The sequence below is a fragment of the Rhipicephalus microplus genome, chromosome 3 (assembly GCF_043290135.1).
Source record: "Rhipicephalus microplus isolate Deutch F79 chromosome 3, USDA_Rmic, whole genome shotgun sequence".
Taxonomy (NCBI): domain Eukaryota; kingdom Metazoa; phylum Arthropoda; class Arachnida; order Ixodida; family Ixodidae; genus Rhipicephalus; species Rhipicephalus microplus.
The window spans coordinates 237,971,986-237,988,340 of record NC_134702.1 but is presented as its reverse complement, the minus strand read 5'-3'; the positions used below and the strand labels follow the sequence as shown (position 1 = coordinate 237,988,340).

Here is a 16,355-nt window from a genome sequence, read left to right as displayed (position 1 = left end):
TCACCAGGCTCTCAAAACAAAAAAATCGAGCGAAATACTCTCACCTGTTACTTCTTGTGCTTTTTGCGCACTTCTGTGACACATGCAGTAGTTCGTGTGACGTCTATGAGGGTACATGCTCTCGAGTGGTCCATATACGCGAGGCATCAAACGTGATTTGTCTACTGCACTGCTTTGCCATGCAGCTACTAATCCGATGTTCCTTGAATCGCATTATTATCGTGCACGATACACCACTCACACTTCACTTTGTGTGTTTACAACTGCGCAAGCAGCGTTGACAGCGTGTAGCCAAGAAGCGCGAAGTCCTGATAGGCTGTGGCGTTTAGTGCTGACATGGTTCATGTGCTTCTAATAACTAACGAGCGAAGAGGATGCAACGTCTGCGGAAGAGAGGGGAAAACTGCCCTCTTGTCTATGGACGCGGGCTTGTGAGGGGGTCTTTCAGGCGTGTTTATTGGCGGCGGGCGCGACAGTAGGGTTTTTTTGTGAATGAAGGCATAAGAGTATACCAAGGCTGACGTCTCTCGAGCAAGGATGTATGACTACGAAGCTTTCGGGATAAATCTGGCTGGTAATGTTTACTCTGGCTATGTAGATTCCTGCCGACGCCACTCGGTGACCTTCAGCTGTCCGGATTTTGGGGCTTTTCCAAGCAGTACGAACCCCAGAATGCAGAGATGTTACTTGGCCGCGTCTTCGACTTGAGTAAGTCGGTGCGAAGCAAGCAGCGGACTTGAAAACGGCCAAGTCGACCTTCGCGTTTCATAGATGCTCAGGCTGTCTTGCTTGGTCAAGTCAAGAACGACCTTCAATGCAGAAGCACGTTGCTCACCTGTTATTGAGGTTAATAATGAAGTTGTGTGCGTAAGGTACGTTTCAAAGCGAAAAAGTTCGTATATTTCAAAGTACTTCTCTGCTCAAAGTTCTAAAAGCACATTTTTTTTTTGTTTTACTGCTACCAAACGCTACATGACGCCCACGTGATGCCCGCCGCGACGCGCAGCGTTGCTTGCGGAAAGTGTCCTTTTTCATCTGGTTTCAGTGGTCGCCCAAAGGGAGCGCGTTTCTCCAGCTTTTCATCATTGATCTTATTTTGCTGTCAAACGCAGCGGGGTGTGTATGCTCATCTCTGGGTCGCGACTGTTAACAAAGCATAGTGATTTCTCGTCATACTCGCATTTCTATTCGCCTGTGGACATGCCTGTGGCGGGCTACGTTGTAGTTATACCTGAATAAAAAAAAGCAACAATACTAGAAACGCAGTGTACAAAGTCCCTGTGCACACCCATGTGGGTGCCCTAACATGACAAAAAGCTAAATAAAATCGGAGATGCTAACGGCTTGTCTACATTTATGTGGAAGAGAAAAAGTGCGGATGAGGATCGCGGGCTTCTGCGGCACTTTTTTTTCTAGAGGGGAGGGTTCGTAATACTAATATTTATCTACTTTTTATTTGGTGTCTGCATTGTCACTAGTAGGATTTACAGCCGAGAGCATATATGTTATAAATCCAGGGTTTGGTATCATGAGAAATGCCATATGGGAGGGCCTCGGAAATTTCGACCACCTGGTGTTCTTTATCGTGCATAAATACGGGACAATATAAGGCCGTGATCATTTTGTCTTCACCAAAATGCGACCACTGGGGTGGATAGGGGGGGGGGGGGGGAATATAAATTTGTTTTGCGTGTTAGTGAGGGGCAGGGGGGGGCACAATCGCGGTCAGCCTCAGGATGTCTGCTGGAAGCTTTATCAAGAACAATGAAAAGGGCACAGGCCTGCGAGGTGAATAAAGGGTTCATTCGCCGTTGTGTATTGCGTAGCTACGAAGAAACCCAAAAAAAAACACTTCGTGTGTCTAGCAGAAAAACTCGTTCTATAGTCAGTAGAGAAACCCTTAGTAGGAGCAGCTTTTTTTGATAATTTTTTGTAGCTTTGTGCGGCAGATGGATGTCTGGCATTTTTTTTCAAGCCCACACGGCTTCACCAAACAAGACAAACATTCCTGAAATGTCTGCTAGGAAATGACTTTTGGAGGAAGCAAGGCCCACCGCTGCAGTGCGCCACTTTTTTGAGCAATATCGTCGAGCCAAAGAGGAAGGAATATTCGCCCCGAGATGTCGCAGCAAAGTATGCTGTCGTCCCAAAAGACACCTCAACGCAGGGTGGCACCACGCTTCACCGAAGACGAAAAGACGGTGTTTGTCTCTCTCGTGAGAAAGTTCAAGCACATCATCGAGTGCAAGAAAACTGATGTAGCGTCGACAGCGAAGAAAAAATGAAACATGGAAAGAAATTGCCAAGCCCTACAATTCCAATCATGGAATCACTCGGCGCGACCACCTGCAGCTCAAGAAGTGCTGGAATAACCTCAAGCGAAAATGGAAAGAGAGAACTGCCAGAGAAAAGAGAGTGCCATAAAACTGTGTCACGGACGGCTATTTTCGGCGACACCGCGTCACGGCAATTAACGGGCGCCGTACTCCCCGACTGACCGTGAGAAACGGCGGCACATGAAAGGGAACCGATAAGTGCAAAATTGGGGTGCTCTCCTTAGAACGTCGCCACCGACAGTTAATCCTTTTCTAACCGTGGCGACGTCTGCAAGGTCGTAGAAGGCCGCGGTATACCCCGAACAAGGATTAGACTACAAGACGCGCCGACTGAGAGCTAAGTGGTTGACCGTTCCCACGGAGAAAAGCGTGGGAAACGCTCTGGTGGCCAAGCCGTATGACAACAACCCGACAGGTTGTCACTCTCGCTAGTTGCGGGCCCTCTCCCTATTAAAAAGGGGTGGGGTCAAAATATTTTTGGGGTGGAGTTTCCCATCAATTAAACGCGCATGATTGGACCCAGGTAGAGGTCTCTTGTCCCCAAGGAAGAGAGCGAGGAGACACGAGGGGGATTTAAGCGCAGGATTTTGCCCTGCTAGGCAGACTAGTCGCTGACCAAGATGGTGTAGAAACAGATCAACAAGCATCTCTTCTAGAAGTTTTAGTGTGGCTCTGTATCGGCTGGCCACCTAAACTTAGCCGTTCGCCTAGTTGCGACGCGATATTAACGTCTGCAACGTAGACATCGGGACTTCGCCTCGAGTTAGCTCAACCTGCTCGAAGTCACCTGCAAGCACTAGCCTCCCGGAGCCACCAGCGTTGCAACACCGCCGACATCGCCGTCGTGCCAGAACTCTCTTCGACTTCTCGCTTCCGATCGTCGGGGATGCAACGCTGCCGGTCATCACACGTATGCCTTCACCTGTTTATATCTTCGAACTTTCTACTCCGCAGTTCTATTGTTGTTAGTTTGTGTAGTTTGTCATAGTTCTCTCACATAAGCTGATTTATTGTTTTTTATATATTTTTTGTTGCATCAAGTGTTGACATGCTTTGTTAGTTGTATTGAAGTGTTGTATTATATCCCGTGTGCTGCAATATCACTAGAGTAAAGTTTGTTTTGTTTTCTCACGTCTCTGATCTCTTCACTGTCTCTGCTTGCGTGCGGAACGAACCAACCTGCTGTCATTCCCGTCGCCGACTTCGCGCTGGCGACGCTTGAGTGGCAGTTTGTAACAAAACTGGCGTCCGCGAGACAGGACGTTCCGTACAAGAGTAAGACAGTGAGGGGTGAACAAGAACCGTGTGGACAGCGTGGTGATAGAGCCGCACAGTTGAAGCGGTTGCATCCTGCAATGATTGCGTTGTTTTCATAGTGGTATTATAGTTACAGTTGCAGTATGGAGTGGGTGGATTTTGATAAGTGGCTCGCGTACGGTAAACAGTTAGGCCTCGAGGGCGCCGAACTGAGACAATGTGTTAAGGAGCAGCAGGAACAGGCGCAGGCGTTAGCCAGAGAAGAGCGAGCATGGGCCCGGGAAGAAAGGGCGAAAGAACGAGAAGCGGCAAGGGAAGCCGGAGAACGGGAAGTGCAGTTACTGCAATTAAAGATTCGCCTCATTGAGGGTAGCAGGGTGAGCCGATCCAGCAGTGAGCACGGCGATGCCGGCGAGAAACTGTCATTTGAGCGAGACACATGGTGTCAAGGGCTACTCACAGTTCTGCCTTGCGAGGCAAATGAAGCTGTTGCGCGACGCAGTCAGCAGAACGCGAACAACGAGGTAGTTAAGGCAGAGATGTTCCGGACGTTCGGAACTTCGGTCTCGACAAAAGAAGAGCAGCTCAGACAAGAGTCTGAGAGAAAGCGCGAAACAGAAAGACAGCAGTCTGAAAGCAAGGCGCGTCGGAAAGCGTTGGACATTGAAGCGCGTCATGAAACGCCAGAACCAGAAATCGCGCAAGAAAAGGGCCCGCATATTCTCGAATGCATCCATATAAATGATGTAGAGAACGAGGCCTTGGCCGGTCTCGAGGTAGAGACAGTATCAAAAAACGGTCCTAGCGAGGATGAGGTGTGTGCCAGCAGCCCTAATGGACCCAGTAAGAAGCTGGAAACCATCCTCATGCCTCGAGAGGACGTCTCGAGATCGTCACATGCAGATAGGGTTAGCACAGTGGCTAAACAGAGCGAGAACGCGACGCTTCGGGAGTGCAGCGATGCCCTCGGAGAGGGCCCAGTTAATGGTTTCATCAGCATTAACAAAGATAATTTGGCCCGGCAGTCCGTCGTGACACCGAGTTCAAAATGTTTGAGCGTGAAGCAAAATGTAGCACAAGCTCCAACGAGCTTCCCTACCCCTCAGTTCCCGACGCGACTTGATGATGGCATCGAGAGAAAGGGGGCAAGCAAACATCGCCGGAAACGAAAGAAGCGGAAGCGCACTGCGCTGCGCAAGCCTAGGTCAGGCCCCACTCAGTCGGAAGAAAGACGAGAGGGTAGGCCATTAGTCCGTCTCAAGGAACGTCAATGGTGGCGTTCAGGAAAGCACAAGCGGCGAGCCAGGTGTAGAGGGAGGAAACGAGGTACGCCACCCCAAAGCAGCCTGCGGTTCAGTTCGACAAATTTGGGAAAGCGGCCTTTGCTGAAGGGTCAGAGTCGAAAGGGCAGAGTGGCTAAATACCGCATAGGGGAGAACACAAAAGAAAAATGGCACAGGCTTCCCCCCTGCTTCTCGTACCCCTTTCACATTACCGAAGAAAGCCGGCCGAAGTGCAGAATGAGGCGTGACGGCAAAACACAGCCTAACGTTCGTGTGTTTAGTAGCCTCAGGCCTGATGGAAAACCGCCGGGACCGCGACCTCATCATGTGCGATTCAAAAGAATCTAGTTGAGAAAGGAGGAACGGTCAGTTCTAGTAACTTTTGCACAGGCATGTTAAATATTGTTACTCAGTTGTACGCCAAGATGTGTATTCAAGTCTTTTAAATTTTGGAAGTTACGTGATGCGGTGTAATTTTTTTAAAAGGGAAATCGCCGAACCAAAGGCTGAAAAATAGCATCGAAGTAATTAATCATTGTGCGAAAATTTGCATAAAGGTAAAAACCAAGAAAATGTGTTATTTTTCTAGTGTTCATAGGTTTAGTGTTATGTCGCATGCCTTCACTGTCATGTGGATATGGCGTGAATTGGCATTTAAGGAGGAAGATGTTAGCATAAACCGAATGATTTCGTAAATTGATTAAGATTGGCGTGACCCAGTACAGTTGTCGTTGCGCGCATTGAGAATTGAAGGCTATGAGCATGTTGTTTTTTTTTCTCCTTCCGTCGGTTGTTTTCCGTTTGTATGTGCGTATTTCATTGTATAAGAAGTGTATTTTGAGTTATTTTCTTTTTGCTTGGTGCATTGGTTGTTTTTACTTGCTGTAATGCGCATTGAAGGATTGCACTACAGTTGAGGAGCGCACCTGTTCCGTTTTATTTCGTAGTATACATTCGTGCAGTGTATTCTGTATTGATGGCTGCCGTACACGGCTATTTCCTCTTCTTGTTTGTATTGCGCCTTGATATTGTTGCGTGTAACTGAAGCTGGTACTCTAACAATTTGTTTGTTTGTTTTTCTTTTGTTGTTACTTTGATGCACTCTGCCTATTTATGTTGTGTATGAGAGGGACAGTCCTCATGCCTCCCTTGTTGGTGGTGTTTTGTTCCTTGTTGTCGGAAAAATTCCCCTCCGTGCGAGCAAATGTTATGAATAACATTCTGAAAGTGGGGGGCAATGTTACGGACGGCTATTTTCGGCGACACCGCGTCACGGCAATTAACGGGCGCCATACTCCCCGACTGACCGTGAGAAACGGCGGCACATGAAAGGGAACCGATAAGTGCAAAATTGGGGTGCTCTCCTTAGAACGTCGCCACCGACAGTTAATCCTTTTCTAACCGTGGCGACGTCTGCAAGGTCGTAGAAGGCCGCGGTATACCCCGAACAAGGATTAGACTACAAGACGCGCCGACTGAGAGCTAAGTGGTTGACCGTTCCCACGGAGAAAAGCGTGGGAAACGCTCTGGTGGCCAAGCCGTATGACAACAACCCGACAGGTTGTCACTCTCGCTAGTTGCGGGCCCTCTCCCTATTAAAAAGGGGTGGGGTCAAAATATTTTTGGGGTGGAGTTTCCCATCAATTAAACGCGCATGATTGGACCCAGGTAGAGGTCTCTTGTCCCCAAGGAAGAGAGCGAGGAGACACGAGGGGGATTTAAGCGCAGGATTTTGCCCTGCTAGGCAGACTAGTCGCTGACCAAGATGGTGTAGAAACAGATCAACAAGCATCTCTTCTAGAAGTTTTAGTGTGGCTCTGTATCGGCTGGCCACCTAAACTTAGCCGTTCGTCTAGTTGCGACGCGATATTAACGTCTGCAACGTAGACATCGGGACTTCGCCTCGAGTTAGCTCACCTGCTCGAAGTCACCTGCAAGCACTAGCCTCCCGGAGCCACCAGCGTTGCAACACCGCCGGCATCGCAGTCGTGCCAGAACTCTCTTCGACTTCTCGCTTCCGATCGTCGGGGACGCAACGCTGCCGGTCATCACACGTATGCCTTCACCTGTTTATATCTTCGAACTTTCTACTCCGTAGTTCTATTGTTGTTAGTTTGTGTAGTTTGTGATAGTTCTCTCGCGTAAGCTGATTTATTGTTTTGTATATATTTTTTGTTGCATCAAGTGTTGACGTGCTTTGTTAGTTGTATTGAAGTGTTGTATTATATCCCGTGTGCTGCAATATCACTAGAGTAAAGTTTGTTTTGTTTTCTCACGTCTCTGATCTCTTCACTGTCTCTGCTTGCGTGCGGAACGAACCAACCTGCTGTCATTCCCGTCGCCGACTTCGCGCTGGCGACGCTTGAGTGGCAGTTTGTAACAAACTGGTAAGCTGAACATGTTATGCATGACTGGCTCACTTTTGATCTGGCTCTTTTCGGCATGCAGTGGTGTACAGGTGTTTGCGTCATTGACAATACTCCGCTAGTACCATTATGCTATTTTTTTCTTTATTGCAGACGATCTATGGCAAAGTGCCGCCCCTGTAGAGCCATCACAGCTGCCAACAGGCACAGATGCTGACGAAGACAGCAGACCTACTTTTGATTGCGAAGCGAATACTGCTGCCGAAGGTTGTGCAAACAGCCACCAGGCCGCCGGAGCTGCTGAAAGTAGCACTTCTGCAGCAACTGTTGCTGCCTAAGTATGTAGGACACCTAGCGGCCGGGTGGCTGTTCTGGAAAAGACACTGGCCGCGGAAAACGCAACTCGTGCGGAACTCTTTAAAGAAGAGCACACGGTCCATGTCCGGCTTTTGCAGGAGGACCACGATTATATGATGCTGGAACGGGTCGAAAAAAGAAAGCATGAAAACAAAGTGTGAGAGCTCGAGCTTTCGTGGCACAAAAACGAGCTTGAAAAGCAAAAAAATGAGATTGAAATACTACAGATTGAAAAAGAAATAAAAAAGGAACAGCTCCACAGGCTGCAATGTAATGTGCCTCATTTGCAAATAAATGATAGGATCTCTCATAAAATTAAGAAATCATGTGAGTGTATATTTTTATGCATGAATGATAAGCAGAGGGGCGTGTACAGCAGCCCTAAAAAGAGCAGTATGGCCGAGTTCGCGATATATGCAATTTCGGCCTATGTGAAGCTCTTGCGTATGAGCAGGTCCCGCGCTTGATTTCCTGAATGGCTGTCGGCGAGGTGATCAACAGGTGGCAGGTGCACTGTTCTCGTTGCCACTGTACTGATGGGGGAAGGCTGTGGAACCCTTTGAGCGGGTGGCTCTGGTTCCCTTAATAAGCAGGCCAAGTTGTTGAGTGCAGCACAAACTGTGATTATATGCACGATGTTTTTGGCCTTGTGCTGCATTCCCACGTCAAGGCAAGGGAAACGCCTCTTCCACACGCCGAACGCCCTCTCAACGACGTTCCGAGTGTTTATTTGGGCTCTTTGGTACCTGGGCGAATGAAGCAATATTGTGCATCACTCCACAAGTAACTTGATTCAATGTCACAACACAAAACTATGCTCCGACTTTCTGTGACCATGCACTGACACGTGAACTAACCTTCCCTTGGGTGTGTCATCGGGGCCTGGTTCTGAAAACGGTGTGAATAAATATGGCTGGCATGCGTATCCAGCGTCGCCCAACAGCACTCCGGGAACCCGGTTTTCTTCGTACAGCACCCACAAGCGCGAGTTGTCAAAAATCCTGCTGTCATGAACAGAGCCGGGCCAGCCGGCAACAATGTCGTAGAACTAGAGTTGTGGTCCAGCCACCGCCTGCAGCAAAGCAGCAGCATACCAATAATCATAAACAGGGCATTGTATAGCGCCTATCTCTTTGCGGTTTGGTATAAACTACAGGCGCACCAACAATGCATGTTGTTGCACTGAGTCACGGTCCACCAGAGTGTATTTTGATGAAAAAAATAGAGACAGTAGTGTTCTTTCGAAAACCTTCACGAAACATATCTTCCGGAGCAAAACCTCGAGTCCAGCAAAACACGTCACGAAGGCGCGAGTGCCGGGCCCCTCGAATGATTGCTGCATTATTATTTCGCTTTATTTATTTCACTAGTGCATGACAACTATGGCTGAACAGAAGCACGTTGATTACTGTATGGAAAGAAGTTACGACCCGAGCATTCGTGGAAAAAATACGAACGAGCTAAATTGTTCAGAGACTTTCAAACTTCACTGCTGACCTGCACATTGAAGGAAAAATAGCCTTTGCGGTTGCGGAACACTTCGGCATTTTCACCGCCGGGACTTTTAATCCGCACGTGCGTGCAGTCTATGCATCCCGTCACGCCAGGGAATAGACCGATCCCACCAGCCGATCAGCGCATGCGCCGGTTTTCCGGAGTTGCCCCGCCGCCATCTTAGTTGTAGTCAATCGGTCAACCAGACTACAGCGACTACGCAGTGGCCGCCGCTTTTTCAGTACTGCGCCGGAGCTTCGCGGACGTCTCTCCGATTTCACCAGCAAGAAAAAGTCGTCATGTGAGTATTTTCAATACCTACATTGTCTGTTAATGGGAGCAGGCGGCGCGAATTTCGGTCATAAGTGCCTGCTACTCCTTCGTTTCGGCGGGACTTAGGACAGCCACCCGTTCATTGCCTGTTGAGTACCGTTTTCATTTGAGTGATGTATGTAAGCGGTTGTTCTGCGCGACTGTTTTTTTCGCATGTGCATCTCGGGGATTGCAACGTTTGTTTGCACAGTGACGTGCTGTTGGGGACAGGCTTTATATGCGGCGCCGAACCTTTCGTGTCTTACGGCACTTACGTGCACGAGTGTCGTGTTCAACATACAGCATTTGGTAGTAATAATATTTGAAATTCTTAATTTGAGTTCTGGGTAAGTTGTTGCAAGCGTGCCGTGAAGTACGTTACGTCGTTTCTAAAAAGTAAGGTCTCGATGTACGGTAGAGCTATTAGGAGAGCCTCGTCAATGAGCTTGCCTTCCCCTTATGCCTGCATGCTTGCCACTTGCGTTGTAAAAAAAAAACGCAAGCCGCGTACGCGGTGCTGCACTTGCGCAACATGGAAAACTAAAAGACCTCAGCACTACAACTCGTAATAATAATAATATTAGTACGCAGCGGTAACAAAAAACGCTAGAATAAGGAAGATGCGCTAAAAAATGACCGGCATGCACAACCGCGAACCGCGGCTGAGCTATCCGGTAAGAGTATACGCAGGCAGAGTGAGCAAAGATCATATTCTTTGGTATGCTAAGCTTCATGATTAAACATTCACATAAAAAAAACCACCGCAATACGCTTATTTAGTTTCAAAGCGGCACTATACATTTAATAAGATGTCTTACCTGCCGCCCCGTCCAGCCCTGTTGATACGCTGAATCCACGTCTCCCGAAGCTTTTGCTCTTTAGGAAACACGTAGAAACCCAAGCCTTTATCCCTTGTGCTGTTGTTGTAGCATCCAGGAACACAGCACGTAAATCCTCCCATCGTAAGACGGCTCCACACGACCGAAAAATCTATCAAAAAGGGAACGCTCAGGCACTTCGGCTGGCTGGTGCGCCCGGACGACTACAAGTACCGGCATGCACCGCGGCTGCCGCGGCAGCGGTGGCGTCGCGAAACTGGCCTGTGGGATCGGTCTATTCGGCCACTTCATAGAAGTGCCGCATAACTTGTTGAAATTCCGGCAGCTGCGGAAAGCGCACTATTATAGAGTGTAAGTGCTTTGCGATCAGCGTGGTCACTTTTCCAACTGCACGGCACACTGTAGACTGCGGAATGTGAACGAGGTCCCCGGTCACTGTTTGAAATGTCCCAGCGCCGTAAAATCTCAATGCCATCAACAGCTGCAGCATAGGAGGCACAGGCTGACCTCGATTGCCCCAGTTTGCTTGGAGCAGCAGCATAGATAGAAGCTGCCGCACTGCGTGCTTCGTGAACCGGTAGCGAGCGTGGACATGTTCCTCGTCGTACAGCTCCATAGGATTTCCTCGGTCACGAAGGGCGGGTCGTGGAGTATTCGGTAGGTAATGTGCCTCCGAAAACACGGCATCCATGGTGTGGCATGTGAACTCAAAAGCGGCCAACCTCCGCACGACGTCCATTCGAGAGGTGGTCATGTTGGAATAACGCATGAGGTCGCTTTCAAGCTAGCTTTGCAGCTGGCTTCAAACTTGTCCTGACTTCGACCAAGCCAAGTCGCCTTCAAATCGTCCGCAAGTTCGAGAACGATTTATGGTGACCGGTGTTGTGCCACCGACATGTTCCTCGTTCGGCAGCACGTCTCACGAGATCGAGCCCTGTTTCGACGAACTGTCTCCCCCCCCCTCCCAGCGCCGCCTTCTGTGCAGGAGAACCGTGCAGTCCGGGGATAACGTCGTTTCCTCCGCCGGGCCACTTTGCAGTTCCGGGTATGGCTACATCTCCCCCTCCGAGCCCGAGAACTGGTCCGAGAGAATGGACCAAGGACGCTATTTAAGGCCGAGCTGGCCCCATGTTAGAAGATTTTTGCCCCAGCCGACGTTGTCGTGCTGGCCGGCTCTGTAAAACGACAACCTGCTACAGTAAACGCTACTTTTGTTGCTGTTTTCCAAACGGATTGCCTCCCTGTTTCACCTTCGGGCTAAGGCTTCATCGAAGTCCGCTCGACGGTGCGCCGCTCTTCGCCACCGCTACCATCGCGACAGAGAAAATTCATAACAGTGGTTGGCAGCTTCGGGATACGATATCCTACGTTTGGCACGCCGGATCAGACCCCTGTCCTCAACGTTTTGCTGCTCTGGGACCCGCTACCCCGATCTCAACGGCTGAAAAGTTGGATCGGATCTCCGAGCACGAGGACGACCGCCGTGATAGCGTTTGGCTACGCTGCGATACGCTACCCTGTTCACATCGTTCGGCAAGCTGGGACAAGCAACCCCGGATATCAACATTGGCAAGTTGGACCGGATCCCTGAAGGCCTGACACTGTTCGACGGCAGCCACGAGTTGGATCATCGTCGGCTACTTTGGTTGGGTGAGTGCCCAACGTTTACTGTTCATTTCGCCAGACCTCTCTAGCACAGGCAGATGTTAGGAGAATGTTTTGTTTTGTTTTGTTGGTTATAATTTAATATTCACGTGCTCTAAACCATGAGATTAGCTTTAGAGTACGGTGAATATCAATAGCAGAGCATCACGAGAAACGAGATCGCGATGGAGCAGTACCTGGTGCAGGACCTCCTCGAAATTTGTCGAGCCATGGGGATTTCCACCGGGTCCGCTAAAACAAGGGAAGCGATTCTCGAGGTGATGCGGGCAGAGAATGTGACGGCTGAGGAAGCTGACGAGTTTTGGGAGCTCATCTGTGAGGAACGGCGGAAGGCCGAAGAAGCTCAAAGGCGCGAACAATGGAAGGCCGAGGAGAGCAGAAAAAGGAGAGAGCATGCTCTCAGAATGGAAGAGCTTGATCATAAAATTGAAGCGATTAAGTGGCAGCGAGCACAATACCGACTCAGACCCTTCAGAATGGACGAGAACATCGTGTCTTTTCTCGATAGTTTTGAAAGGGTCTGCGACGATATTGGTTTTGGGTGAGACTTATGGTCGGAAAAGCTTGCCACGTTGCTTCCGTGCAAAGTCGCAAGCGTTTTGGAGCGCTTTTCCGCCGAGGAAGCGCATGACTTTGATAGGATTAAATACGCTTTGTTCCGCCACTTTGCTGCTATGAGTACTGCCGACTGTGAAAGTCGAGCATACAAGTACAGCGCTGAAGCGTGCAGCAAAGCGCTAGAAATTGAGACCCATCGCAAAGCGCAGGACGCCAACGTGCGTCAGAGAGAGCGAGATGAGGCGCGGCGTAAGGCGATGGAGGTGGAGGAGCGTGAAAACGAGGCTCGCCGAAGAGCGCTAGAACTAGAAGCGCGTCGAGAAGCGCGTAAAAAAAAGGCATGCCGAAAAGCTATAGAAACTGAGGCCCGTCGCGAAGTGCAAGCCGCTGAAGGGCGTCAGAGAGAGCCGGACACTGAGGACCATCGGAAACCTCAGGATGCGCGACATAAAGCGCTACAGAACAAAGCTCGTGAAAGAGCGGAAAAGGCCGACTTCGAAGGCCAGAGAAAAAGGGCTATCCCCGACAGCGATAGACCCCCACCGATAGATAGCTCTGTAAGCGTGTTGGTTAGCTTCAAAGTCATCGGGACTCCCGTTCTGTCACAGGCAGAGACAGCTAGCAACGGGCCCGAGGGAACGCTAGCTAACAAATCGGGAGCTTCAACTCCACACAAAGAAGGCAGCACACTTGTGGGTAAGTGTGCCGAGACTACCAGTATTGGGAGAAGTTCCGACAGAAAGAGGCGCCGGCTTAAGCATAGCGCGGTAAAGACGACTGACGCCAAGCACGCTAAAGCCGCTGTTAAGTGCCGTGGCGTTATCAGTCGAGACGCCAGGCTTAAGGCTGGGCGTAAAATCGCGAAAGGGTCCTCAGCGAAATGTTTGCATCTCAGACCATCACTGAGATTGAGATCAGGCGGGAAGTCCGTCAAGAAAAACCGAGTTTCAGCGAAATTCGGACGCCGAGATCATCGCCTGGTCTCATCTTTTTCGCTGCCGCGTAGAGGCAATCACGTGGAGAAGCATCGCGTACGCCTGAGTGGTAGCAAAGGCTGTCATTCCCCACCGTGGCGAAAGGGTCACTGGTCAAACCGGAGTGGTAAACGACGCACTGCAGATGCCCTTTTCTTCGAGTTAAGTGGCTGTACAAAAGTCGATGCTACTAAGTTCGGCGAACAAGTTGGTTCGTCATCCTTTTGTCCAGACCGCAATCCTCGAAAGCTGTCGAGTGCGCGACTCCCCAGAGTTCGCCTGAGAGAGTGCCGCCTTGCTAAAACGAAGAGTGTATTTTTTGTATTTAAATTTTGAGACTAAACTTATCTAATTTGGTCGCCCTCCTATGAGCTATGAGTGCATCTAAATTTTTGTAAGTTTTCCTTTCCTTTCAATTGGAGAAGCAGGCATTGATATGTTTGTTTGATTATTTTGTTTGCATAATATTTCAAAGGTAACAGTTAATGTGTTTTATTTTAACAGAGAAGGCTGTGTAAAAACTCTTGTTTAAAGTACCTTCTGGGTTTTGCATTACGTTTAAGTATGCACGTAAATGTAGGTCAACTTTTCACTTTGTTTGGTATAACTCACGCAAGTTTGATTTTCAGTCTTATTTTCTTAGTTTTTTCAAGCGTGCTTACTCTCTTCGTGATGATCGTTGGCGGCACGCATTGAATGATTGCTTGTAGGATGACGAACTTTGTTATGTTTAACAGTCTGACGCTTGCAAGTGACGGCAATGTGCGTGATTCATAATTGCTTGGTATTCTAAATTGTAGTTACGGGGCCAAATTGAGTTAAACTCAGCAGCTTCGATCGTCCAGACTCTGCCTCAGTCACAATTGAGAATCGCTTGAAAAGAAAATTCTGTTTGGTTTAGCGGTGTCATGCACTGACACTTGGCTAAAGGAGTGTCAGCACTGTGTATTCCTCCCGAGATTCGTTGCTCGTGATGCTAATTGTTAGCCCAGCGTAATCTCGAGGAAACATTTGGTTCCTGCTGGTCTGGCGATTTGATCAGCATTTGGAGGGTGCTTGCTTTGGCCGGAGTGGTTCGCCTTTGTGTTCGACTCCGTCGTTCCAGTGAATCTCTGCAGGCCTATGGAAGTCTCAACGGGCGGAGAGAGCGGAACGGCTACCGATGGTCAACCAGCATCCCTCCTTCCGAGCCGCGCTGACGGCTCGAAACTCCGGATGCATTGTCTGGCGGCGGGGGTGCTGTTGTGCCACCGACATGTTCCTCGTTCGGCAGCACGTCTCACGAGATCGAGCCCTGTTTCGACGAACTGTCTCCCCCCCCCCCCCCCCCCGCGCCGCCTTCTGTGCAGGAGAACCGTGCAGTCTGGGGATAACGTCGTTTCCTCCGCCGGGCCACTTTGCAGTTCCGGGTATGGCTACATCTCCCCCTCCGAGCCCGAGAACTGGTCCGAGAGAATGGACCAAGGACGCTATTTAAGGCCGAGCCGGCCCCATGTTAGAAGATTTTTGCCCCAGCCGACGTTGTCGTGCTGGCCGGCTCTGTAAAACGACAACCTGCTACAGTAAACGCTACTTTTGTTGCTGTTTTCCAAACGGATTGCCTCCCTGTTTCACCTTCGGGCTAAGGCTTCATCGAAGTCCGCTCGACGGTGCGCCGCTCTTCGCCACCGCTACCATCGCGACAGAGAAAATTCATAACACCGGCAAGACTGTCTTGAGTCAAGAACGAGTCAAGTACGAGTCAAGTAACATATATGCATTCGGGGGTAACTTTTCTCAACTTCGCAGCGAATGACTCATTGATGAAGGAAGTGTCGGCTCCAGTAATGATGAGAGTGGTTACGTTGTGGCCATCAATGAGAACTTGAGGTTGCTAGTTCGTCGCCTTGCATTGTGGTTATTTCGCGGCATCGGATCACGGCTACGGTGTTTTGCTGCCTTCTTTGCATGTTGCGTCGTCAGATCTTCTTCTGGCAGCGAAGTTTCAAATTCAGCTCTTCGCCCAGCTCGCCGCGTGCTCTTCAGATTTCGTCGCGGTGGCGAGTTGGTGGAGGATCATCGGCAGTTTTTCGTACAGTAACCGCACGTAGATCGGTTGCTGCGCTTGGTTTTTAGATGGGAATTATCTGATGAGCGAGCTTGACCTTCAGGAATCCACACTCTACTGCACATGCGCCTACTCTCTCACTCACTACCTATTCCTGGACTCCCCCTCTCAAGCCTCACAGTGCCAACGCAGTCCGCGCCTGCAAGCCTACGCTCACTCCCCTTTCTTTCTTCTTTAGGCATCCTTACTCGCTACGTTTACACCACCACTGCGCATGCGCGTCCCTCCCACTCTCTTCTCGCAACGCCGACGTAGGCAGTGTCTGATAGCGAGTTTCTTCATTGAAAAAAAGGGCGCGGCTGATACGTCATTTTTTAAATCGGCATAACACGAAAATGAGACGTTTCTTCAAAGAGGTCGTTAAGCTTTTGTTTTGCACTGTTTCGCCAAAAAAGCGAATGAATGGATGCTACATCAACAAATTCCCAAATCACGCAAAGAATGGTGAGCATATGGAAACATAAAATGCGCACCTAAACAGAAAGTAATCAAGAAATAAATATACACAAAACCAGAGCGGACCAACATCTGTCACACCTTGACCCGTAAAGCACCCATTTCAAGTGGAACAAAAGACGCACAAAATGAACGCACAAGTATACAAAGGACAAGCTCGACGGCTGTCACAGTCTCTAGATATCGTGTGTAGGCAGCGTGTTCCTTTTGCAACACGACCGCGCAGCAAGTGAAGTGACCTTCGTGCGTTCCCGCATCACGAGCCTGATAAGCGCGCGCGTAGGACAGACCATGCTCAGTGGAGGCGGTGCTCTTCGAAGCGCGAAAGGCGACGACGTTTGGAGCAGGCTC

The 16,355-nt window shown here is 49.6% G+C and overlaps 1 protein-coding gene across 2 annotated transcripts in view; it reads left to right on the top strand.

The window, feature by feature from the left end:
* The window catches only part of LOC119185038 (serine/threonine-protein phosphatase PP1-beta), a 114,584-nt gene that overhangs the window by 58,728 nt on the left and 39,501 nt on the right, over positions 1-16,355 (top strand). The gene's annotated exons all lie outside the window — the stretch shown is intronic.